Consider the following 25869-nt stretch of genomic DNA (forward strand, 5'->3'; position numbering starts at 1 on the left):
AAGAAGCTTTCTTTCTTTGGAAAGGATTGAGCCTTGCTGAAAACACTGCTATTGAATTATGTTGCTTGTACCTGTATCTTTAAGGAGATTTTTCTTGTTTGATGGCCTGTTGCCAACCAGGGAAGATGCTTGCTGGTAAGAATGTTATCACAGCAGTGTTTGGGTAGTCTATAAGTGCTAGCAGACAAGTGTTAAAAGAAACAGGTCATGATCTCTACTGTATCAATATCAGGCCATTACTACTTTTCAAGCAGTTAAACCTAAGATGTAATGCATGAGAATTTCCAGAGGTTAAATATCAGTCAGATGGCAAGATTTTGCACAAGCCCTTAAGGCCTCTTGTGTTGATGCAGTTAGGTAGGTAAAGAGTGTTTTATAAAGCCATGAAAAGACTAAGGCCTGATGAAAAGGCAGAGAGCAAGGAAGGGTCTCATTCTGTCATATAAAACAGCTGGAGAACTGGTTGACTGTTTTACTACAGACAAGGTCTCTCTGTTCATCTTTCTTTCTTTCTCTAGCCTCACAAAGTCCCTAATAGGCCGTTTGGTCAATGGAGGATTGCAGTAATGGAGGTGAAGGCCAGGCTAGCTGGGCATGATGAGAGATCAGCTTTAGCCGGCAGAGGATGAAAAAATTACCACTCAATCATCATCATGTTTATTACGACGGCGTTTTACTGCCATGGAAAAAAATAAATAATAATAATAAGATTCCGAGATTAAAGTCAGAACTTTTCGAGAATAAAGTTGTAATATTTTGAGTCTAAATTTGTCTAAAATTACGAGAATAAAGCCTAAATATGCAAGAATAAAGTCGAAATCTTTAGAGAAAAAGTCAAAATGTATCGAGAATAAAGTCAAAATGTTTTGAGATTAAAGTTGAAATATTGCAAGAAAAAAGTCAAAATATTATAAGAATAAAGTTGCAATTTTTCGAAATAAAGTCAAAATATTATGAGATTAAAGTCTAAATGTTTTGAGAATAAAGCCGAAATGTTTTGAGAATTTAAATCGTAGAAATAAAAGTTATAATATTTTGAGAGTATAGTCTTTATTGTGCATGAAAATGGCCCGGATTGGGAGCACTGGGAGAAGTTACCAGACCACTGGAATTGATCGTGTCTGAGTGGCAGCAGTTCACACACCCAATCGACATTCCTTTGGGGTCACTGTAGCTCTCTTATTTAACCCTTTTTTAATACACTACAAATAGTTTATGTGTGGGATTATTAGCAGAAATCATACCCATGTGTCATATTCGTGATTACAAAATATTGAGCCTAATATTGTAATTTAGATATTATTATTTTTTTTTTTATGTGACTAAAATGCCGTCGTATTTATACCATGATGGGCAAAAATAAAAATAATAATAATAAAAAAATAAAATAAATTACTCATCTGAAATGTGTTTTTAAAAGACTAAATTTAAAAGGTAAAAAAAAAATGTTCACCGGACCAAGCTGGTCTCTCCTACTTACTTTATTACTTATCTATAGATTATTGATTATTGTTACTATGATTAATATTATTCTCATTATCCTTATTCTTATTACGAATCAAATTACTGCGATGAATGAGTTCATGTTATCCTTGCTAGTTTAGGTCATTTCTGAAACTGGAAACAAAATATGGAAAAAAAAATACTTGCTGTAAATGTTTTATTTTTTTGTTTCTTTCTTTCTTTTTCATTAAACTGTTGTGTTTGAATTATTTGTACTTTTGAATGTTGGGACAATAAAATAAGGTGTTGAAAGTTGTGTGCTGCCATGTCGTGTTCAAAGAAAAAAAGAGATTTGCTCCTCACATAACACGAGCTGATTTAACTAATACCGACTAATCTTTCAAATATTCCCAGGAAGATTCATTTTCTCAAGGCCCCAGAGGCACCAAATGTCACTTGAGCTGCACCTTTTTGATAAGAATTTGATCAGTTAGCCTCAATGAGCGTGAATGCCAGCGTGATTACTCACACAAAAGTTGAGATTCAGAATGAGGCACGGAAACTTCCAGTAGATTATTGCATTAAGCACACCCTCTCCTTGGCTGTAATACAAAACAGACAGATGTGATGTAGTGAGACGTGAGAGCACAGCGCCCCCTGTATTGTTCCTGTAGAATTACTGTTGCTCTCTGCCATTTAAAAAGTTTTTTAATTAAAAAGCTTTCATAAATAAATAAATTGTCGTGTGGTTTGATTAAATATGATTATATGAAACTGCATTATATAATTATATGATTAAAATGCTGTACACTCACATGAGAGGAAGAGTCCAGTCATATCATTCATCTTGAAAATCCTATTGTCTCAGCGCATTAATAAAACAAAAATAAATAGTGTTATATGGTGCTTTCAGCTAAGACATTTAAATAAATTACATCTAAAGACAACAATCAAAATAAACAATATATTAACAAACAATATACATATTACAGACACAATACAACCACTGAACACAGAAAACAAGCATCAAGTAGCAGGTTGTTTTTACATTAGAATCGAATTTGAATCTAGGTAGCAAACAGGATGCAGAATTACAATTCAGATGTAGCATTAAATGAACTGAAATCCAAAAAAAAAAAAAGTCATTTTTAACTAGAGAGCTTTGACAAACTTTGAGTGATGGATTCACAAAGTCTTGTCTGAAAGTTAAAGTTTCTTAAAACCTTTTAAAGTGCAAAGGTTTTATAAACCTTACAGACAGATATACAAACAGGTGTTTGAAATACAGAAACTTAAGAAGAAACAAAAAAAAATGTAATGAATGTATCTTTAACTAAAAGCATATCTAGAAAAGGAAGATTCATCTAAACAAACATTGAAAGTCTCGTCCTTTCGGAAGTCTTGTCTAAAAGTTTAAGATGTTTAACAATTCTTGAAGTATAAAGATTCTAGGCCTGATCAGATAAACATATAAATAGATAAAGAACTTCATTTCCCAGAAAACTATTTCCTGTGCTCAATTAACTTCCTTTAATTCTAGTTACACTAACTGTGAGATGTGACCACCTCATTTCAAATTCCAACTCAAAATAGTTGAAAAAAAGATAAACAAATAGTTTTTGGTAAAAGGCAGCAGCAGTTAAACTTCACACATCCAGGCCATCAGGTGTCCGTAAAAGTCCAAAAAAATGGCGAAGATGAAGAAGAGCCCACATGAAGAAAACATAACTAAAAAGTAAGCAAATATTCTTTTATTTCATTTATCATCCCTGAAACAAAAACTACAGCCATATTCACATAAAAAACATTTGTCAAGACGGTATAACTTCATACAGAATTTGACTGCAGTGGCATTTATAATGTTAAAATGTGGCGTAGGATTCATTATAACAAATGAATATGGATGTGGGTGCTCTGATTCACCCCATGGATGATTGACCTCGGTTTGTGGCCTGTGGCATTGGGGTGGGCAGGGCTTAACGGTGGTCTATGTCCTTGGGGTGGGCAGGGCTCAATGCTGAGCTGAAGGGCAAAAGGGGCGAGGGGTGTGATAAAGCCATGAGGTCGTTCCAAGTCGCTTCACACCGTTAAGGATTTAATGAGGCAAATGCCCAGTTAAGGAAGAGAATATGCATCGTGAATCATCAGCCTCCTCTTTAAAAATTTTCTCTACTACCCACAGTCTCCTAAAAAAGGCAGGGGTTTTGATGCATCTGATATTGAATCTAACTGATGGGGCTTATTGGGTCATTACACGACGACTTCACTTATGAGGTATCTGCTGTGGAAAGACACAGCAGATGAGTAACACAACATATCCGCCGTCTGACTGCTGTCTTCTGTAAACATCTGGCATGATGCCATATGTGACTAGTTATTATGCAATGCATTTCACAATCTGGCATACATTTGCTCTGAAGTTGAGGATTTATGTCATTTACCATGTAATGGAACATGAATACATTCAACAGCTAGACAGAGCTCTTTTGATATGGACATATGACTGTACACTGCTGTTGAACAAGTATCTTCATACATTCACCAATATCAGATTTCTAAAGACTAGTGTGTAACCAATTACTAACATAATACAGATGTATTTTGGACACTTGGATCACACCAAAAAATAGTTACAAAATATTTAGTTTGCATTACATTTACTGAGAAAAAGTGTGTTTGAGCTAAATATTTAAAATAATAATAATAAAATAATATACGCCACTTGCTATCGTAGACTGTTGTGTAAATGTATTTGCATTTATAATTTTAATTATAACAATAATTATAATATAATTATATCAAACAAAATGGCTATCAAGCAAACAAAAAATTATGGTATTATTTTTATAATTGCAAATTTATATTTAAAAATGATTTTATCACTTTATACACTACAGATGCAAACCTTATTGCTCATAATATGCAGTTTTCTCATCAGTCGTAATTGTGATTTTATATTTCAGTTGCCACATTAGAATTTTAAATAACTTATCTTAGATATCTTTTTATCTTGAACTTTCCTAATTGTTTTTTTTTACCTAGAGTTGGGAAGCAGATTACATACAAAACACACCTAAAATATATTTCATAAAATGTGCATTAATCACTGCTACCCTTTGTAATTAACAAAGAAGAGCTACCACTTCTTTTGCATGGTTTAGTATTCAGAATAGCCAAATATAACTTGATTAAACTTTTACTGTAATTAAATAATATACTACAAGCTGGGACTACAATGTAAATTTGATGAAAGAAATATATCTCTTACATGTACAAATCAATATATCCATCAAGAAGGCATTTTACTACTTAGTTGTGACTTTTTCACCTCTCTCCACACCGAGCGCTCCATTAATTCTGCCACAAGGAAGAGCTGGGCAGCTGCAGCATTTCTGTGTTGGACAGTCTGTGGTTTGAGTTCCTCTCACAACCAGACACATATGGCCCACTGGCTTTGCTCTCTCTGTCTTTCTGTCAGACGCCGTGTGGCCGTTCGCCTCCCTGCTAGGCTCTGGGGATCAGGGAGAGGTGGCGGTTTGGGTGGCAGGGCTCCCCTCTGGCTGGAGCCCAGGATCTGGTGCCGTTTATTAGGAGACAGGTGGCACAGGTCTGCTTCACTCGTTTCATTCTTCAGTCTCAGACCAGGCGGTCCACTATCTCCAATATTTCATAAAGTTTGCACTCTTTTACTCTCCAATATGATTCTTTTTTGTAAAATAAAATAATCACCATAGTAATAGTTTTGATATTCATTTTGATAGTAAGAGGCTAAAAATGATATGGTAAAAACCTTTTAATAGGTCAACTGTAAGTTTCTTTACTATTGTTACGTTCCCCCCCTTTCTAGTCTAGGGCTGGGGAAAGCATTACAAAAATGTGCAGGGAGAGCATCCTCTTCCTACAAATGATCACAATAACAACAGAACAAAGTTGACAAACATATTCTTAATGGTAAATCTGGCCACACAGGCCAACATAGCACAACTGCGTACAACTAGGGGTTACTGTAACACTCCAACTATTAATGGCAACTATTCCACAGAGTTACCATACTCTAAAGAAGTTAGCACACAGCATACCTTCTTTAGTGTTTTCCACCACCCCAGAAGTTACAACAAAACACTCTGAAAGTGACAAGTGCTGGAACCTGACGATGACAGTAAATCTCAGAAGCAAGCCTCAGTCTCTCTCTCTCAGTGTTTGGAGGTTTTTGGATCTTTTATATAGTGCTCAACCCACTCCATAAACGAGCTGGAATACAATTCAGGTGGCTCTCCCAACCTGTGTGGATAGGAGAAGCAACAGAGAAGCACAACAGAAAACGTACCAAGACAAGCTCTACATTTTACACCAGCAAATGAAAGTACACAGACAACTATATACACAGTGGAAACTAGATCTAATGGGACATTTCAAGTTATTTTACAGTAAAATATGGTTAAATGTTTTTCATATAATATTGTTACAGTTTTTAGAAGTGAAAATACAAATGAAAGTGGAAAAACTTTAAATGTGACCACTCACATTTTTTCTTCATAGTTTTTTCTTAACAGCTGTTCAGTTTTCACGATTTTTGTTATGTGTTATCATGTTTATATTTTGTATTTGTGTGTAACAGTAAAACTAATACAAAAAATTATACCATATTTTTTAAATAGTAAGTTTTGGCAACCACATGCTGATTTTTTTTACTGTAAATTTCACAGAATTATTTAAAATATAAAAAATGTTTAGTGCATATTTAAAAAACACTGATTGCTTGATATTTTTTAAGTAGACATTTTGCAGGAAAAAAAAGATAGAAAATAAGTAGCACTTTTATCCCCTTTAAATCAACACCACTACAGTTATATCATGCTTGGGGGAAAAAACTTCTTAAACCAGGTTTGATCTGGTCTCTGGTCATGTTGGCTGATCTAAAGATCAGATTAACCAGGCTGTGAGATCAGCTAAGAGCCTAAGACCATCTTAATTAAACCAGACAAACCAGCTTAAACTGGATGATTTTACAGCAAGGTTCATACAGACATTTCCCATTTATTTATTTATTTATTTATTTATTTATTTATCCTAAAACCAGCAATTATTCTGGACTTAATTAGGATAAATTAGTCTAGTTTTTTTTAAGCACTTCACCAAGTCGTGGTTAAACACATCTCTAGTTTGCTGTAGACAGAAATATCTACTGCCGTTGGTGCCTCTTGTATTTACATTTTATGAGATCAGTATTTCTGGTAGAGCTTTAATATGAGAATCAGCTAACCGTAAAATCAGCTTGACAAATTATTATGAAGAAAATAGAGAATGGAAGAATGAATTCCCACTTTCAGAACATCCTGAATGGATATTAAGAAACAAAAAAGCAATTTTGAGTTTCACCACAAATCTGATCAAGCCCTCTCCCTCTGTCTGATCTCACCTCAGTTTTTCCCCTTCCGCTCTTTATCTTTCTCTCTGCAAGAGGCTTTGCTCCGGCCAGAAACCCTCCTCACATTCTCCAAGATCAGATTTGAATATCTCTCCTCAGCACTTGCTGTTTTCCACCATCTGTCACATACAACAGTGAAGTCTATGAGCCAAACCTCCATTCAGAGGCCCATGAATTCTCACTCTATATTCCAAACACACACACACACACACACACACACACGCACACTGCATACTGGGGCAAGACAGATAGCCAGTTCCTAAATCATTCACACACAGCCAGTCAGCACAGGTCATGGACCCAGTTGGCTCTGAGCCAACAATACACACCTGCTAGTTCTGAAACATTCAACATCAAACTTTCCTCCACTTGATTGAGGTTTGATTGCTGTATTCATACAGTAAGAGAGTGACAACTATTTACTATATGCTGCTCTCTAACGGTCCTGTTCATATACAGCCTACTCGAGCAGTATTTTCATATAAACAATTAGCTGAAGGCAAGCCACTTTATACAGGGATAATTGGAATAATTTCTGTAACGATACTAACAAAGAAAATAATAAACAATGTAATGTTTATTAAACTTAGTTAATAAAGATTGTGGTCAGTAAGATTTTATTTTTGAATTATTATTCAAAAGGCATTTATTGTTTTACAAAATAACTCAATTTGAAATAAATTCTGTTCTTTTGAAATTTCTATTCAACAAGGAATCCTGGAAAAATGCATCACTGTTTCCACAAAACCATTAAACTCCACTAAAACACACTCCACTATTTTTGAAAATAGGTTCATTTTCCAACTCCCCCTAGAGTTAAACAGTTGTGTTTTACCATTTTTGAATCCATTCAGCCGATCTCTGGGTCTGGCGGTAGCATTTTTAGCTTAGCTTAGCATAGATTGTTGAATCTGATTAGACCGTAAGCATCTCGAAATGACCAAAGAGTTTTGATATTTTTCATAATTAAAACTTGACTCATCTGTAGTTACATTGTGTACGAAGAATGACAGAAAATGAAAAGTTGCGATTTTCTAGGTCGATAATGCTAGTAGCTATACTCTCATTCCTGTTTAATAATCAAGGGACTTTGCTGCCGTACCATGGGTGCAGCAGATGCAGTGTTATTATGCAGCACCTGAAAATAGTCCCCAGCAACTCTGCTGTTACTGCAACTACACAAACTAGCTGGGGACTATTTTCAGGTGCTGCATAATATCACTGCGCCTGCTGCACCCATGGTACGGCAGTAAAGTTCCTTGATTATTACACCGGAATGAGAGTATACAGCAGTTCCTAGCCATATCAGCCTTAAAAAAAATCGCAACTTTTCATTAAAACCCCCTGGCATATATTGTCCTAAACCCATTTCACAGTCATGTTTAAACAGGCTGAATCTTCACAGAAGGTCAAAGTGAATGAGAGATGTTAGCAAAAGTATCCAAATTGCTGATGAAGTCTGTATTCGAAAGCACATTCATTTAAAACGATCGTCCTGAAGATTAAACTTAACAAAGCTTGAAATTTTAATGCGATTTCCCTCAGCTTGAGCCGTAAATGTGGCCTGTAGAGTAAAGCTGGAGATAACTCTCTCTCATACCCTGATCTTTTGTCGTACTCTGTGTAATATCCAAACCATCTCCAGAGTAATACCCACTTATTTTTCTATAAGCCTTGGGATTTTACAGACGAATGAAACAGAAAATATATCTTCAGTGCTCCTTTGTGATATTGGGTTTTTGATCCAAATGGATATTTTTTTTTTTATGTTCACAAAAAAAAGTGCAGGATTGAAGTGAAAGTTGAGATATGTGTTGCGAGCAGATACGCTCACATCTGTACGCATACGTGCGCACAGACTTTCTCCTCTTGTTTGTGGGTTTTACACCTGTCAACACTGCTAATCCAGCCCTGAATCCTCCGTCTCATCTGAGAGTACCATGAATGGGAAACCTGTTGGTAAGGACCAAATATGGCATCAGCTGTCTAAAGATGCTGCAGGCAAAACATCCAAGAGAAACCCAGGGGCAATGATTAAATAAAGAATGGACCCTGCTGTAAATATCAGAAGTACTCACAGTTCTGTATCCTGATGATGTCTGTGGCAGGCCTGAGGGGAACCAATCAACAGCCAGCTTTCGGAGTACTGAATTAGTCATGTCAGTCACAAAATGACTTTAATTTGGCCTGTAGAAAAGCAACTGAACAAAGACAAAAGGTATTCATATATACACATACCCTACTGGTTAAATTATAAAACACACTTCACTGAATTTATGTTTCTTGCGAACTTTTGTTATAAAGGCTTACTGTATACTTAAATTAAAGGGATAGTATAACCAAAAATGAAAAACCTGTTTTCTTTTGTTGAACATAAAAGAAGACATTTTAAAGAATGTTGGCAAGCAAACAGTTGACAGTCTCATGCAATGAAAGTCAATGTCTACCTACTGTTTGCTTACCAACATTCTTTAAAATATCTTCTTTTGTGTTTAACAAAAGAAAGTCATACAGGTTTGGATTTAAAAAAGATGACAGAATTACAATTTTTGTGTGAAGTATTCCTTTAACATTTTAATAATAACAAATATTTTAATGGTCACTACATAATTGCCATATTTGCACTTGAGTTACTTCATATTTTCTATGACTTTATTATGACTACTTTACAATATATATAAAAAAAGAAAGAATGAGTTATGTCTCCAAACTTTGGGCTAGCAGTGTACAGTAAGTGGGACATAAGACCGACAGCTTCTCTTACCTGTTAAGCAACCTGTTCTCTCTTGCTGTTACTGCTGTCTGTCCTCCACGCATCACTTCACTTCTGGGTCAACGTCAGCACGCCTCCCCCTCATCTCTAATCAAACACATGCACACATCCAACACCATTACAGTTCTTCAAGTGTGCTCAAAGCTGCTCAAGTGCACAGGACGTTCCCTGTAGTCTACACCAAGTAAAGAATTAAAGGAATAGTCCATCCAAAAAAGAAAATGTGCTCACCTATATAAGGCCATCCAAGCTGTAGATGAGCATTTCTTCATTGGAACAGTTTTGAGGAAATGTAGCATTATATCACTTGCTCACCAATGGATCCTCTGCAGTGAATGGGTGCCGTCAGAACAAGCCCAAACAGCTGGTATACATGACTCCAGTCCATCAACTGACATCTTGTGAAGAGAAAAGCAGTGTGTTTGTGCTAAACAAATCCATCAAGACATTTTTAACTTCGGAGTTCTGCTTATGGATAAAATAAGTCTCTATCCATAATGTTGCTTTCTAAAGTTAAAAAGTCAGCTCATCTGAATCGGAAGAGAAAAATTTACAGATCAATCACTATTTACAAGTGTAAACAGTCATTTCACAAAACACAAAACATGTTACAATACATATAATTTCAAAGCAGATTTACAGAAAATGATGGTGTTAAACTTTACATTTTCATGCCTTACAGTCACATTTAGCTGATTAAAATGGGCAAGAATATAATTTACATTTTGTGACAATATCAGGTTGAAATATTGTAACAATAATACATGAGTATGCAAATAAAGTTGGATATACTATATATCTTGTATAGAGAGAGTTGTGTGATAATATAGTTTACATTTTGAGTAGAAATTATGCTTAAAAAAAGCTTATATGCTTATAATAAAAATAAGCAAATACATTGTTAAAATTAACAACATTATTATTCTTTATTATATTTATTAACAATATCATTACTTTTGAATATTATTTATCATCTTTTTTTTTTCTTTTTTTTTCTTTTTAATTTGAATAAATCAGCATTAGTTACATCAACGGTATATTTATAAACCACATAATTTATAAATCACTAAATGAGATAAATATATGCCATAAAAAAAATTCATTACTACAGTAAAACTATGATAAAGTCATGTGAGTTCCTTTACACAGCGTAAGAAGCTTCAGAATCTCATCAACTAGTGAAGTCTCTAAGAATACTACAAACACCTTGCAGGGTTTTCTTTGCATTCAATGCCCCGTGAGCACCACAGAGGTGTCAGGATATATTCGGAGGTGTTTAATAGTAGAGGTGGGTGGTTGATGAAGTGGTGGCCATTTTAAGAGATCAGGCCAGAACATTGGTGTGAACAAGCCACTCGTGCTTAGGAAAAAATAAAATAAAAAGAGAATAAGAGCAGGCAGAAACCTCCGGTCAGCCCCATCATAAGCTCTCGGCTGATGCTCCATAGGCGAGTGGCCCATGCTCCAGTGCTTTTAAAACACTCTACCCGTGCCTGGCTGAAGAGGAGCGGGCAGACACATGGCTCCCTAGCTGCTGTATGTACAATCAGCCCTTGTTAGCTTTGCACACCAGCTCTTTCTCACTGCCTCTCAGCCTGCCGGTCAATTATAATCAAATTGAACCAGCGGCTGAAGAGAGAGTTCAAATCTTGACCTCTTCTGTAGCACTGCCCGGAATCTTGATATGGGTGCTGGATTAAAAACACTACATGCATTAGTGAACAAGAGGATGGTTCATAGGACGCCGACATTCAACTGGTGGGTTGTGACCTACAAATGAGTCACAGGTCTGTTCTGATAGGTCTGTTCAGCCACTCAGGATATAATTTATTCCATCACAGGAATAAATTATATTTAAAAACATATTAATATATAAAAGTGTTATTTTAAATTGTAATACTATTTCATAATAATAGTGTTTTTAATGTATTTTTGATCAAATAATACAGCCACTGTAAAAAAAAAAAATAAAAAAAAAAGATTGCTGCTATTAGTTATCGTGTTGTTTAAAAAAAATTGTGCTCATGCTTGATTTAAAATTATGTTTAATTAACTTTAGTTTTGTTGAGCTGGATATTCATGAACAACACTATACAAAGTATAATAAAATATGACTCAAGCTAAGTATTGACTACTGAAACCGTTAAAAGATATTTAGAAACTATCTATTGTTTATTTTCCCTTTTTATTATTATTCTATTTTTTTGACGTATTATAAATAAGCCTATATAATTAATGGCAATGTTAATTAATTTAAATGTTCGACCTAAAAAATAAAGAAGTCATTTTTGTAAGAGTTTGGATTGCCAACACACCACCAAAAACCAACAGAATCACTGCCATAAAGTATCTGCTCAAAAACACAATATCATGATATTGCAGGGTACGTACAGGGTTTCAGCAACTACACAAGCGTGATGCCAAAAACATCTGGAGTATTCAAGAAACACATTTCTGTTCGCTCTTAAGCACATTCTGGCATAACACTGAGCTAATTTCCTTTGGAAACGACATTGTCTCTGTGCTGAATCATTCAGAACTCTGTACAGCTGGAGGGCTGTGCTGGTATTGACGTGGCTGCTGTTACTTACAAAAGAAAATGCTTCTCTTGCATTCAGAGAATCATCAGGCTCCTATGCCATTAACGCTGAGCACCGAGCATCTCATTCAGACCTTCACTTCAGCTCATGCCTTGCAAATGTAATCAAGATCCATTCGTTCGCTTCTTCGTGCGCATATACAGACACATACGTGCAGAATCCAACAGCCGATATATCATCACACAGCAGTCGTCTTCGTAAGACAGATGGAGATGCAGGGAGCGGCGCACACACCTATGAAGAAGTACAGGAAGGAGTGTGTTAAAATAAGGGGAATGTGACTTCACTGTTGCTTTTTATGTCAAGAGGAGAGTTGGAATAACAAACATTAAAACATCCTCATAGTAGATTTTTCTTCATTGTATTTTATGGTTACCTCAGTATCCCTGAATCAGGAAGGCATTTTGATCCAGTTCACACATGCACAGCATCCAGTTTTACATGCATGCACATAAACACACACGCCCTCCTTTACAAATGGCAGGTGGGATTCTGCATGCATGGCTGGGCCTCTTGGCTGCAGCAGCGGTTGCTAGGCGACAGCAGGGGGAGCTGACATTAGGAAAAGCAAATTGACCACAGGAGGGCTAATCTAGCATGAAACAGCATCTGGCCAGCCACTCTCCATCACTGGACCCCTGTCGGGGGGGACACACCCTACCCCAGAATGCTAAAGCCTCTGCCAGTGAACAGTGAAAGATTCCCTCCATACCACGTGACCTGAAACACACTATTGCTAGACAGAGCCTTTCTGGACCAGGAATTCTCAGACGCGGATGATTTGAGTTTACAGTTTGTTGCTTCAAGCTGTGCAACACAGCTGATACGAGTCTGAATCTGTTGTGGCTGGCGGTGGAGCACGGTTACATTCTGATCATGTGTGTGTATTAGGGTTACAGACATCATTTACCGCAGTGCGATACAATCCTTTAGCAAATTTCGGTATCTGTCATCATGGACAACAATGTGCTGCTGAGAACAGTTTTATGCAAAGGATTCGCTGATTGTTTTTTTTTTTACATAACTACCATTTCATTCTGTCATTTATCTTATAAATCAAACCCAGATGGGATGCAAAATTAAGACTTAAATGGGTTTCGCATCCTGGGGATACGGGAAGGTACTTGGCAGCATGTGACCGCAAGGTAAATGTTCATTTTGTAGAAGAGATTGATTGATTGATTGATTGGTTGATTGGTTGATTGATTGAAGATTAAATAATCAACTATTTATGTATTTACTAATGAACTGTAAAAGTCTAGAAGTCTGACTATTTGTATTTTAGGCCTATTAAATAAAAACCATGCCTTTTAAATATAATGTTAAATTGCCTTATTTAAAAAGTTGAGGTATTAGTATTGTTACAGTATCCTTCACAGTACTTTATATGTGCATTTACAAACATTTATTTATTGGTAAATTCTGGCAAAAGGATTTGTCACGTTACTACAAAAACCCAAACAGTAATTCTACCACTGTGTGATATATTTCAGTCAGAATAACTGTTCAATAGCCAAATGTTTTAAAGATGTGCATACCATATATGATCAATGCAGCATTCGCCAGACTGGGTAAGTGACAGCTCCATGACAGCTCCGTAAATACTCTCACACAGGTCCTGGGCCATCCGTACGGTTGAGACAAAACTAACTCACACAAAATAAAATATAACACAATATAAGTCATTCACTCTAAAAATCGAATCAAAACCTGTATTAATAAAAAAAACTGTCTCAATGTGTGCGCATACAATAATGGACAGGTTAGTTTAGGCTTCCCAAAAGTATGTGTGCTTACCATCTATCTTTTGTTGTTACAGGTGATTATTAGTGTAGTAAGAGCATGTGTGTTGATGTGTGTGGTGGTGATTGGCTAAGGACTGTACTCACAGTTCAAAAACAAAAGAGAGAGAAAGAGAAAGGGAGGAAAGGCAGTTGTGAGAACAACTGGCTCTAATGAGGGTTTAGCTCTACCTCCATGACAAAACAACTCACTGTAATGATGTGGTGGGCTTCCCTGGCTGCTGCTGGGTAGGGGGTCTCCTTCCAGTCAACACACAGCCTGGATAATCACAGGTCATCACACCAACACCCCACAGTCTAACAAAGCTCCCCAATCAGCCTCCCATTACCTCTATTAAAGGCCTTCTGTAATTGCATTAAACAACGACTCCGAGCCTTATCTGCTCAGCTTTGCATATCCAATAATTACAGCACGAGTGGGATTTCACAAGAGGGTGGAGAAGGCAGGGAAGTTTTAAGGGCACTTTTGGGTCAGTGCGTTTACATAATGTATATGTTTTGTTATAAGCACAATGCAAAGTGCAAGTTATGCTAGCAAGTTAGTGCTAGCATTAAATAATCTTAAGTAGCCAAACACTACTGCTCATTCTAAACCTATTTAGAAAAGAAACAGGCTGTTTAACCAACATTTAAAGCCATGAACCTTGGAAACTTTGGTAAGTCCATCTTCATTATAAGCGCTTATCGTAGCAGACTGGTATGTAGGCAAGGCCGATATAATAAAAAAATGAAAAACATGATTTTTAAGATTTAATAGACCTAAACTACAAAGTAAGATTTATTTTAGCTTTAAGTTGTAAACTAAATTTACCCTAATTTTTTTATTTTTCAGTTCATCAAAAAACATGTTACATTAATTTTTCATGCAAAATAAATAATTATTGGGTCCAAATAAAGCTGCTCAGTTTACAGTCATTAAAACTTAGAAGAGAACCTTTTTCAAGTCACCAGTTGCTAAATACAACTACTACAAAGACTTGTTTACATTGTCATTGAATCAGACTGTTGTAGGTTTTACAGTTTCAAACACATTTGATATTTGCCTGCATGTAATTTGTTTTATAACAAAACTCATATATATGTTAACCACAGATCTTATTTTCTAAAAGAAAATCCTGAGATAATAGTGAATCAGTAAGAACAACACCAGATTCAAAATTTCTTAAGGCTTCCGTTTCTGCCCAAAGCACATTATTCTGTTCAAGGTCACAACTACTACATTGGATCAACAATATTAATGAAACTGTGAGCTGAAACAAGGTGAACGTGCCAAACTGGAGCTCTTAGAGAAAAAACATCAATACAACAGCACGGCTGTTTTCAGAGGGCAAAGTGGATCTTCGACTCCAGATCAGTAGACATAGGATCCACTGGACATGTTTCACGTCTTGAGGTTTCTGTGCTGCAGATCTCTAGTTATCAATAGTTATGAAGCACTATTTGCTGAGCCTTGGAAATGTGTTTGGTGAAATATGATTTAATTTCCATTACATTTATTCATTTAGCATCTGCTAAGTAAATTAATGTAAATGAAATCAAAATCTAACACATGAATAACAATTTTAACATAAATAATAAATATGTATTTTATTAATGACATATAAAATGTTAAATATATATGCATCTGCTAGTTAAGATAAATATGAAGAGAGCATGAGGCTTGAGAGAGAATTTTACATAATACTAACACATTCGCCTGTAATCGTCATATTTTCATATTTCAAAATCCTGTGATATTAGGCAGCATATGACCAAGCTGTAGAGACAGAAAAGACTAAAAAAAAAAAAAGTTATGTTGTAAGTGATTTTCATTGGTCTTTGACCACTTTTGCAATTTCCATAATATATTCTTGTACAAAGTCCTCAATTTACAGCAATTACTGTCGTTTGACAATTTTTCCTATGCCTTCATTACAAAAGACATCCTTTAGACGATATTCAAATCATATCTGATTTAATTAAGCTGTCTCACATGCGAAGATTATTACATTTAAATCACAGATAACTCGCATGAAGTATAAAGTTGTTTTTATGCCTTGCTAACAGTTTTTCATTGTTCTCATACCAAAACCAATGGGAAATTAATGTCAATCACAATTTACCTTTCAAGGGTTTAATTAATTGAAATACTGCTAAAGTAAATGTAAATCTTTCATCTATTATGCAGGGAAATGTTCTTTGTCTTTCCACAGTAAACTCCTTTGTCCTGTTGAAGTTCTCCAAACAATGGAAGACACGGAGAAAAGCAGGAACAGAAATGTGTTAAAGGAATTGTTCATACAAAAACAAAATTTCTGTCATCAATTACTCATTCCTATGCTCTATTAAAATCTCTGCTGGTCAATCCTAGCTAAGAACTGAAGCTTTCAAGCTACAAAAAGACAATAAATGGATCATAAAAATGGTGCATTTATAAAAATGTTTCTAATTTATTTATTTCTTGAAATATTTATTTAGGAGGGACTATAGGGTGAGCAAATGATTATATGATTTACATTTTTGGCTGAATTACCCGTTTAATGAGAAGTTGACTTGACTTTCCAAGAGTCTGCGGTGATATCTATGATCAAATTAGGCATTAAGACCCTACTCTTGAGCTCTCGGCTTTCCATTCATTAACCAGCAGCACCCACCTGAGAATCCAAAAGAGGACGCAGCACACCCCTAAACTGAGCAAACAGGTGAGTCATTCTCTTTTCATCAGACCCATGTAATGCTGACTGACTGTCAAATCCTATTCTTCTGCATGCAAATTTTGTCAGAAGTTCTATATTTCTTTTATAGCTGTGACGCCAGAGCATCGTTTTTCATTCTCCACCCGTTGAACACCATGTAGACTGACCTTGCTGATGCCAGGCTTGTAGGGGAATCACTACACAGCTTCTTACTAAAGCATTTAGTGTCATTAAACACACTAATTAATGATTAACATCAAATCATGTTTGAAGGCCGAGTTCTAATCCCTTGAGGGAATTGAGGAGGCTGCGCAACATTCTGAAATATGTCTCCAAAAAAAGCCCATCACACAGAAATGAAAAGTCAAGCTGAAATCTCATGAAAATTCATGAATAAACACTTGAGACTCAACTTAAGTGCTATTAGGAAGGAATTGTATATATAATGATATGTATCAGGTTACCTAGTGACCCATTAATTTACTTTGGGGGAAACAAATATCATATTGTGTGCACATGCAACCTGCAATATATTTAAACCTAAAGAGAACTGAGAAATTACTTTGAATCATGAATTGAATAGTCAAAAAAAAAAAACACATAACCTGTTGACATGCACACTTGCATGATACATGTGCAAAGGCAGTGGTGTAGGCAAATCAATAGGTGCACAAACAGAGACACACAACATCATGGACAGCAAATGAGCATTTTGTGGGTGCTAATTGGAGCATGCAAAAAACCATCAACAATGCGAGTGGATGAGTGGCCACTGGGGGCCATGTGGAACGCTCAAGGGGCCTCAGGGTCATTACGCCACTAATGGAGCCATATGGTCCAAAAACAAACAGAAAACAGCCATTTTCTCCTCAATAATAAGGTCATGAGTTGCCTTTGCTTGTTTGGCTAGAGACCAGTGGGAAGTTATGAGAAAGATGAGACCATTTCAGCATGGTGTCTTGTGACGGTAAATGGATTTATTTTGTCGATAGTGCCTCCGGCAAAGGCAAAAGTTAAGTCCTCTTGAGTGGAGAACACAAATAATCATGCAGATGGCAGTAATGTCACGTTTAGGGACAGAATTCTGGCAAAATTTTGTATTTATGACTGTACTTTATGAAGTGTATATGAAGGACAGTATTTTTGATGACTATGAATCTGGCCCTGTCCCAAAAGGCAGGTAGGTTGTCTAAGCAATGCATGTTAAATCCTATGGTCTTTCATTTGAAAACTTACATGGGAATTTAAAGACTGTCATGCAAATTGTACAACGAGACAAATATTTTGTAAGAAATCTGAATTAAAGTAAGTTTTTGTCACAAAATTGTTCACAACAAACCAGCAAAAAATCTAATTTGAATCCTTATATTCCCAATAACACGCATTATATGATGATGACATTCTTGTGTAAAATAAAGTGGCAGTGGTGTACGTTTTCAAGTAAGCTGTTGCAAATGTGCACCCTGCACCCTTAATAGTGCTTTCTTCAAATGCTTTGCCCTTTAGAATGTGTAGGGCACAGTGATGCTCACTTTTAAATGGAATCCTCCCAATGAGGGCATGAGGAGGAGGTCTTTTTTATAACAACTCTCTGTCGGATCAGAGTCAATGAGCCGAACAGGGGTGGATGTAAATGATCACAGCCTGACCACTGGCTGTGACCACTGGCTGACTTTGATTCTCAGTCTCCAACTTTCCATTGTTGCTGGTATCCAGCACCAGGTCAAAGGAAGTTGCTTCACCATAATGTGACAACATACTCAGGTTGATCTATGTATTACATTTCAATTTCTGACAAATTTTTAAAAACACATTTCTAGACAAATAGGACTGTCAGAACACCAGTAAACCTATATGAATATACCTAAGAGCATGACTTAAATCTATTTCTAGTTTAAAGAAATAAAAATGAAAATTCTATCATTATTTACTCACCCTCATGTCATTCCAAACCAAGTGACTTTCTTTCATCTGTGGAACACAAAAGAAGATATTCTGAAAAAGGTTATTGTTGCTTTTTTCCATGCAACTAATGGAGGTTGCTGCTTTTGACAAAGTAAGCATCAAGCGTCATATTTTGTTTTCCAAAAGTTCTTGGCTCTCTGTAAGGCTAATACTGCTGAAGCTACCATTGTCTCTGCTCTTCTTCACTAATGCTGCCTTCACATGCTACCAGAATGATCGTAAATAGGAATGTGGTAGTTAAAAATCGCACATGAAAGCTATGTGAAAGTCAAGCTCATAATGTGATAGCACACAAAGACACCATGGGACCAGCTATGTAGTTATTTTTTTTGCGCCATGCTCCCAGTCTGTGTAATTCATAAATGTGCATTTACTATGCACAGTACAGTCATATTGCATGATATTGTTTTTTTGTTGTTGTTGTTGGTGGTGTGCCAGAACATGAGCTCTTGAAGATCCACCCTCTTCTAAAAGGGAGTTTGGGGGCACCAGCTCATTTGCATTTAAAGGGAAAAGCACAAAAATGGCATATTTTGGCTCACACCCTGAAAGTGGCAATTTTTTACAAGCTATTAAACATTATCTATGGGGTATTTTGAGATAAAACATCACATACACACTCTGGGAACAACAGAGACTTATTTTATCTTTTAAAAAGGGGTATAATCGGTCCCCTTTAAAACTTTGGTGTCAGTGAAAAAAGATTTGGGGGTGGGGGGTTTAGCCTCTTATGCTCATCAACAATATATTTATTTGATCAAAAATACAATTAAAAATAGCAATATTGTAAAATATTATTACAATTTTAAATAACATTTTTGATGTACATTTTTTATTTATTTAATTAATTATCATGATCCTACGCTGAATTTACAGCAGCCATTAAGCCAATCTTCAGTGTCACATGATTCTTCAGAAATTATTCTAATATGCTGTTTTAGTGCTCAAGAAACATTTTTATCATCATATCATTTCGATCTGTGAATAAATCAATCAATTAACTCTGATGCAAAGGAATTTGTTTTCACAAATTGGACATTACGTTTTTGCATCAAGTAGAACTAGGTCAGATTTCAAGATATTCAAGACTGGAATGTAGTACACAGAACTACATAATTTTATTGGTGGATTTTTGTCCATTTTAAAGCTTGAAATGCTCCAGACTCCATTCATTGTAAATGAATGAAAACAACAACCAGAACATACGTATATGTACAGTAAATAATAACAGTATTTTTCATTTTGGTTAAACAATCCCTTTTACTTACAGTCTTTGTGGAATTGTTTTACTTAACTAACAGTTGGCCCAACCAAGAGTTTTGCTTGGGTGTTCTGTGACCAACTTACATAAGAGAATTTAATTTGTAGATGTATTGGGCTAATCCATCAAAGAGACAGTCATGTGATCCTGCGTAATGGTGTTCAAATTACCCCTCCAAAATGCAGAGAAAAAAAGTGGACAATTTTGCAGATATTTCATTTCCCCGGTTCCAGCAGCTGTCATCTCTTTCACTCCATTACCCAGGCTTCCCTGTGCAAACCAATTGCCGCTATCCACCATTTAACTATACATTTGCAAGAAAGCGCCGTTCATCATGGTGCCTGTGGATGGTGTGGAAAAACATGGGATGTAAAAAAATGATTTTGCACTATACAGATGAAAGAAATTAACATTTCAATATCATTTGCCATGTCTGTTCCTCTCCAGGGATCTCTTGTGTGGAGGAAGAAACTAGAGTGGACTCAACAAGTCACTCTGAAATCACCCCAGCTCTCGCTCTCACCATTTCTGCCTCCACCTCATCGAGGTGCCTGCAGGGGAAGCGTGGAAAACAGCCAAAACGATTACTTAATATTCACGACCAGATTGCGAGACGTTGTGGGTATTAGTTGAAGAGAACTTTGATGTGGCATTAAGCATGTGCACAGCTAAATAAATAAAAAAGCACACATGGGATCTATTTTTGTTTCTGTTTCTGGCTTCTCCTGTGCGGATACCCTTCTTTGGAGAGGGAGTGAAAAGAAAAAGTCCCTTCACTCGACTTCTTTCCCCTTTTCAGGAATGTGTTGGGCCAGCTGGTGAGTTTTTGATGTGTTTCACTTTAATACCAACTCTGACTCCTCTACTGGCTGAGATTCTCTATCTTTTTTTCTCTTTATCTCTCATGCTCTCTCTGTCTGTCTCCCTCTCTTTCTATCCATCTCTCTCTTCCTCAACGCCCAACAAAATCCTTCTGGGTCCCAATTAAGACTCAAAGCTGCTGTTCTCTGTATGATAACAACACCAAGCGCTGACAACATGCTACCTGTCAACGAGAGCATCAACACCGGCCATCTGTTCCTGGGCAAATTGTCTTCATTATACACAAACTGCACAATACAACACACACACATTCACTCAATCATATATATATTGTATATACCCTACCAGAAAAGCGTTTCAATGCACAAAATGAGTTATGAGCTAATCTCACATAAATTACTACACTACAGTCTTTTTGCTCATTTATATGTTTCGGTTTTGCTTATTTGTAGTTTTTTTCTTCTTTTGTTTTAGGTGTTGCAAACAATAGGAAAAACCCTCCTGATCTTGCTTGTTAATTGTTTATGCAACAATTAATTAAAATATAAGCCTGCTGTTGTAGGTAACCACATTTCCACTCACACCCCTGTTACTCATAATGGTTTTGTCTGTCGGAACAAATTAAACAGAGGAGGTGATGATAGATTTTCTTCTCTAATTAAAACATTTTTTTCTCTCACCAGTCTATTAATCAGAGAATAAAATTGCTTTGTCAGGAAATAAAGAGGTACAGTGTTTTCCAAATGGGAAAATTCTCCTGGAGAGCATTTGGAGCGTGCACAGACCAATTTCTCTTTCTCTCTCTCTCTCTCTCTTGCCAAGGATTATAGACTAAATTGATTTCATAAGAATTGTTTTACTGAATTTTATCCTTCTACTATTTTACAGTACAAAACGTTCTTACTTATGCAGTAGAATGGCAACATATGCGGTTTGTAGGGAATTACCTGGTTGCAGTGCACAGAAATGTGGCATATGACAGTTATTGTGATTGTCAGCATTGTCTTTCAGGTCCATCTGTGTTGCTTTATGTTGTTTAGCTCAGAGCAGTGTGAGACGATAACAGAGTTAACTTCACCTTTACTACCGCTGTCACTCCACTCAGAGATTCTCATTAGGTCTTATCTTAAGAGCTTCCAACACAGCATGTGTATGCACGTTTATGTTCCCTGTCGCACACACACACTCTCGCTGGTAAAAGGCCCACAGGCATCTCTCATCCTGCGGCATTGACATAGTGCTACAGGAAGGCTAAATATAAACAATGTGGGCAGCTTACCACACGCCGGCTTGCGCGACCATCTGAAGTGCATTATGGGTCTGATGAGCTGATGACAGGATCTCTGTTATCAGGCTGTGAGGGTCCACACTGTTTGAGTGTGGTAACAGTGAGAGTCGGATGCGGGGAGTGGATGAGAATGCTCTGGACTGCCTCACACTGAGAGAGTTAATGAGAACAGCACAGCCCCCAGCAGATGTGAGCTCAGCTGCCCAGTCATTTCTTCTCACTCACTCAGTCAGCGCTGTTTAACCACCATGTGTCTCGTCTGCATTTAGCCCCCACTAAACTAATGCCCTCTACAAAAGTGGCTTGGCATGGCTGAATTGAGTAAAGTCTGCTCCGATTAACTTTCTTTGCATTTATTGACAAGTATAGTCAATACGCTCCCTGAAATTAAGCCTTACAAATTGCTTGGTCGAAAAACGTATGAGCTGTCTACAGAGGCTACATATTTAGGATAGGCATCAGGGGTGGGAATCAGCAGGGACCTGGTGATGCAAAATTATATTGTTATCTGGCTCATGATATGATAATAATGTAACTATCAGTTTATAGTTATTCAAAACTGGGATATGTTGTGATATGTTACTCACTTGTGTGTGTACAACAGTAAGATTTTGCATTCTCACGGATCTGCAAAAAGTGTATTTGTGAAAAAATGGAATAAAAACTAGAAGAGATTTTACAAAGCAAAATACAGAATTAAAAACAAAAATCATAAATGTAAACTAAATAAAATGCAAAAATAAAATAATTAAAAATGTATACAATTTTAAATAAAAATATATATATTTAAAAATCATTGTGATAAAAATCATAGGTGTGATCCTATGACAAAGGCTGTCTGAAATGCCAAAGTCTGAGGCAGCATTACGTTCATCCCATCCTGAGAAGGCAATCCCAGGAATCACTGCAACAGGCTTTGTGAAAAAATTAATTCAAGATGATTGAGGCGAGAGAAAAGTTGTTTATAAATAAAAAATAAAATATCAATTTGATTTCACTGGATAATTTATTGAATGTTTATGTTATATTTTATTTCACACTGTTAGATTTGCAGTATGTCAAACTCAACTGAAATTTACTTTGAGTTAAGTGTCCTAAGGGAAGCTGCTGTCTATGTATGTTGAATGTTCCAATTCAATCACTGAGGTTCCATAATGTTCAGGATGCCGCATTAGAAAGGAGCTGCCTAGACAGACTTTGAGGCAGCTCACTAAGTTTTGGAACAGATCTAATGTTTATAAGAAAGCAGAATCCATCAGAAACTGTCAACTCAGGAACAGATAACCATTTTCCTCTGGAGAATGTAAATCGATGGCAATTTATGAGTCACCTCAGTCTTTTTTATGATTTAATGCCATTACCTGGCGTTCCTTGAAACCAGCCTTATTGTCAGAGAGATGGCAGCTATGTCGTTGTGAAAAATGTATGGGAGTTTCCAGCATAAGATGTGTTTCTGGACTTTTATAAGATTCTACTTGCTGTACAGACTTCCTCTTTGAGATCTTTATTGCAGGGGTTTTAAAACTGGGCTTTATGTGACAAAATATTACTTTGGAATGATATTTACTGAGAAAAGTCTTTACAAATACAAATTTGTCATTTCAATTGAACTGAAACGCTTTCTAAAAAGAATGAATACCCGTTTTAATTGGAACTACAGTCTGTTTTCAAAGAAAATAAACTATTTAAACTCATCAGGAAACTGAGATGGACTATCTACAGAGGAGTAATAACTCACAGAACAGACCAATGAGTTCCACATTAATGATTAAAACACTGCACTCTTGTTTCAGACTCTTGAATCTTGGATGGTGTTAAATGCATTCTCACCGCATTGCCGCAAGCAGGTTCTTTTGCCAGAGTCCCATCAGCAGTCGTGGTGCAGAGATGAATGGACTGAAATTCTCCCTCGGTATAATGTCATCTCTTTGCCCCATCTCTCTGCCTATAATCTCTGGCCCACAGGCCAGGTGAAGACCATCCTGCACGCAAACACCATGTCATACATTATGCATTACTGCACAGCTAATGCGTTCAAACATCGCCCGCTATCCGCCCTTGTTATTGGAGACCTCCTCACATGAGTAATGAGAGTCTCCCTGCCCAATGTCCCATACAGCAGACAATGACTGCGTTCAGAAAAGAGTAAAAAAAAGTGTTGAGGAGAGAAAGAGAGAGAGCACATCTGCCAGGCTCAGCCGTATGATCTGCCTCCTTCACAGCGTCCTTGCAAATCTCTTAACTTTACTCCTTCTTAAATTCTCATTGTATCAGCATCCGGAATTAGAGGTCATTCATAAAGTAGAGGATGCTCACAACTGATAACTTGTAATAGATTCTGCAATCGAGTTCTCTGGAGGCTGTTCACATACTGTAGGACCTTGTGAAAATAAAATGTTAGTCCATTCGAACTATTTTTGGTGCACAAAACCTTAACTAACATCCTAAGTAGACTTGGAAAGAAGTAATGTCACAAGTGTACTAGAATAAGACAACTTTGAATCTTTTCACAGTAGATGATTTCTTCAGTTCTAAGGACATCTGATTATGTCATCTGTCATTGATTTCTAACAACCTTACAGGGTGCATGGAGTGAATTACAGATATTGTCACAGGGTCAAAGGTCCAAACAATTACTCAAATGAAATAGTGACAGTGACTCGTCTGGAATAATAAGCAGACTGATATATTTGACTAATATTGATTGACAACTCTGACCAGCAGCCTGTTTAGAGTGTCAGACTCTCCTGAGCTAAAGCACAAGCCCTACTGAACCAGTCCTAATCAAAGTCCTTTCTCATTACCAATCAAACTCTCACCTGCAGGCAAAACTGTCAAATGGATGTACCCAAATGTGTCCTAAAAATAAGAATAGAAGCTAGGGGAAGGGAAAAAAAATTTATGTGCTGATAATTTCATATTAAAGGGAGGATTTGTTGACCTTATGAATATCTCCAAGCTATATCAAGTAATTTGCTTTTTTTTTAAATGTTGAAATTTTTGGGCAGTTGAAGATTAGGGGAGAGCAGGGGAGAAAGTACCATTTTTCAGAAAAACTTCATTTTAAAAGATAATGTCGTAGACAGAGATATATTTCTGCTGTGGCCAGTAACTCAGAAGTGTGGTCTAACAATACCAGGTGGTATTTTGTAGAAATGTAGAAAGACTTTAGTATAATTTCACTTTGAACAGAAGTTGAACATTGTTACTTTAGACCCTATCGGTTGGGACGAAAGTAACACACAGGTGGGTCAAAAGTAACACAACAATATAAGCTAGATTTTTTGCTGTTACTCTTATTTTTCTTAAGTATACCTGATTGTGACCTTGTTAATAAATAACTGCAAACATATTTTGCCCTTTATCTTTGCAAAAAAATTATTAAATTACATTTTCATATTTTCATTTTAAATGTAAGTTTAAGTTTCATCGGATGTCTTAAAACCTCACTGTATTTTTTTATTGTAAATTTCAATGTATTTTTATATAATAATAAAAAAATTATACAGAATGCACAATATAAAAATTTAATCACATTAGCATAATAAAAAAACTCTAAACATAATGTAACAGTAGGAAATCACATGATATTTCTCAGCTCCGTCAAGGATTGTATGCTGAACATGCTGTCATAGCTGGGAATGCAAATGCAGAAAGAGGCTCTGAGAAAATCACTTTTCCCCGTGTTACTTTCGCCCCGGTTCTCCCCTAAATATGCTGACTGTGGATTTCAGCATATAAGATTAAATGTTTTCTTTTCAACATGTTTACATATTCAGTAGGATATTAAACCAAATTTTATATATATTTGC

At 36.3% G+C, this 25869-nt stretch overlaps 3 long non-coding RNA genes across 4 annotated transcripts; all 3 read right to left on the reverse strand.

The window, feature by feature from the left end:
• Nucleotides 1-8981: 8981 nt before the first annotated feature.
• LOC113069315 (uncharacterized) lies at nucleotides 8982-10008 on the reverse strand. The gene is made up of 3 exons (XR_003279703.1): nucleotides 9876-10008; nucleotides 9636-9731; nucleotides 8982-9072 (listed from the first exon to the last, which is right to left on the reverse strand). It is a non-coding gene; the product is annotated as an uncharacterized LOC113069315 (long non-coding RNA).
• On the reverse strand, nucleotides 10009-14822 carry LOC113069314 (uncharacterized). 2 transcript variants are annotated; one of them, XR_003279702.1, is made up of 5 exons: nucleotides 14239-14822; nucleotides 13783-13890; nucleotides 12621-12776; nucleotides 12236-12478; nucleotides 10009-10042 (listed from the first exon to the last, which is right to left on the reverse strand). It is a non-coding gene; the product is annotated as an uncharacterized LOC113069314 (long non-coding RNA). The 2 variants fall into 2 exon arrangements; XR_003279701.1 differs by having other exon boundaries at nucleotides 13783-14822.
• Nucleotides 14823-15676: 854 nt separating this feature from the next.
• Nucleotides 15677-24123, reverse strand: LOC113069316 (uncharacterized). The gene is made up of 3 exons (XR_003279704.1): nucleotides 23888-24123; nucleotides 18657-18692; nucleotides 15677-15802 (listed from the first exon to the last, which is right to left on the reverse strand). It is a non-coding gene; the product is annotated as an uncharacterized LOC113069316 (long non-coding RNA).
• Between the last annotated feature and the right edge of the window lie 1746 nt (nucleotides 24124-25869).

The sequence above is a fragment of the Carassius auratus genome, unplaced genomic scaffold (assembly GCF_003368295.1).
Source record: "Carassius auratus strain Wakin unplaced genomic scaffold, ASM336829v1 scaf_tig00001343, whole genome shotgun sequence".
NCBI classification, from domain to species: Eukaryota; Metazoa; Chordata; class Actinopteri; order Cypriniformes; family Cyprinidae; genus Carassius; species Carassius auratus.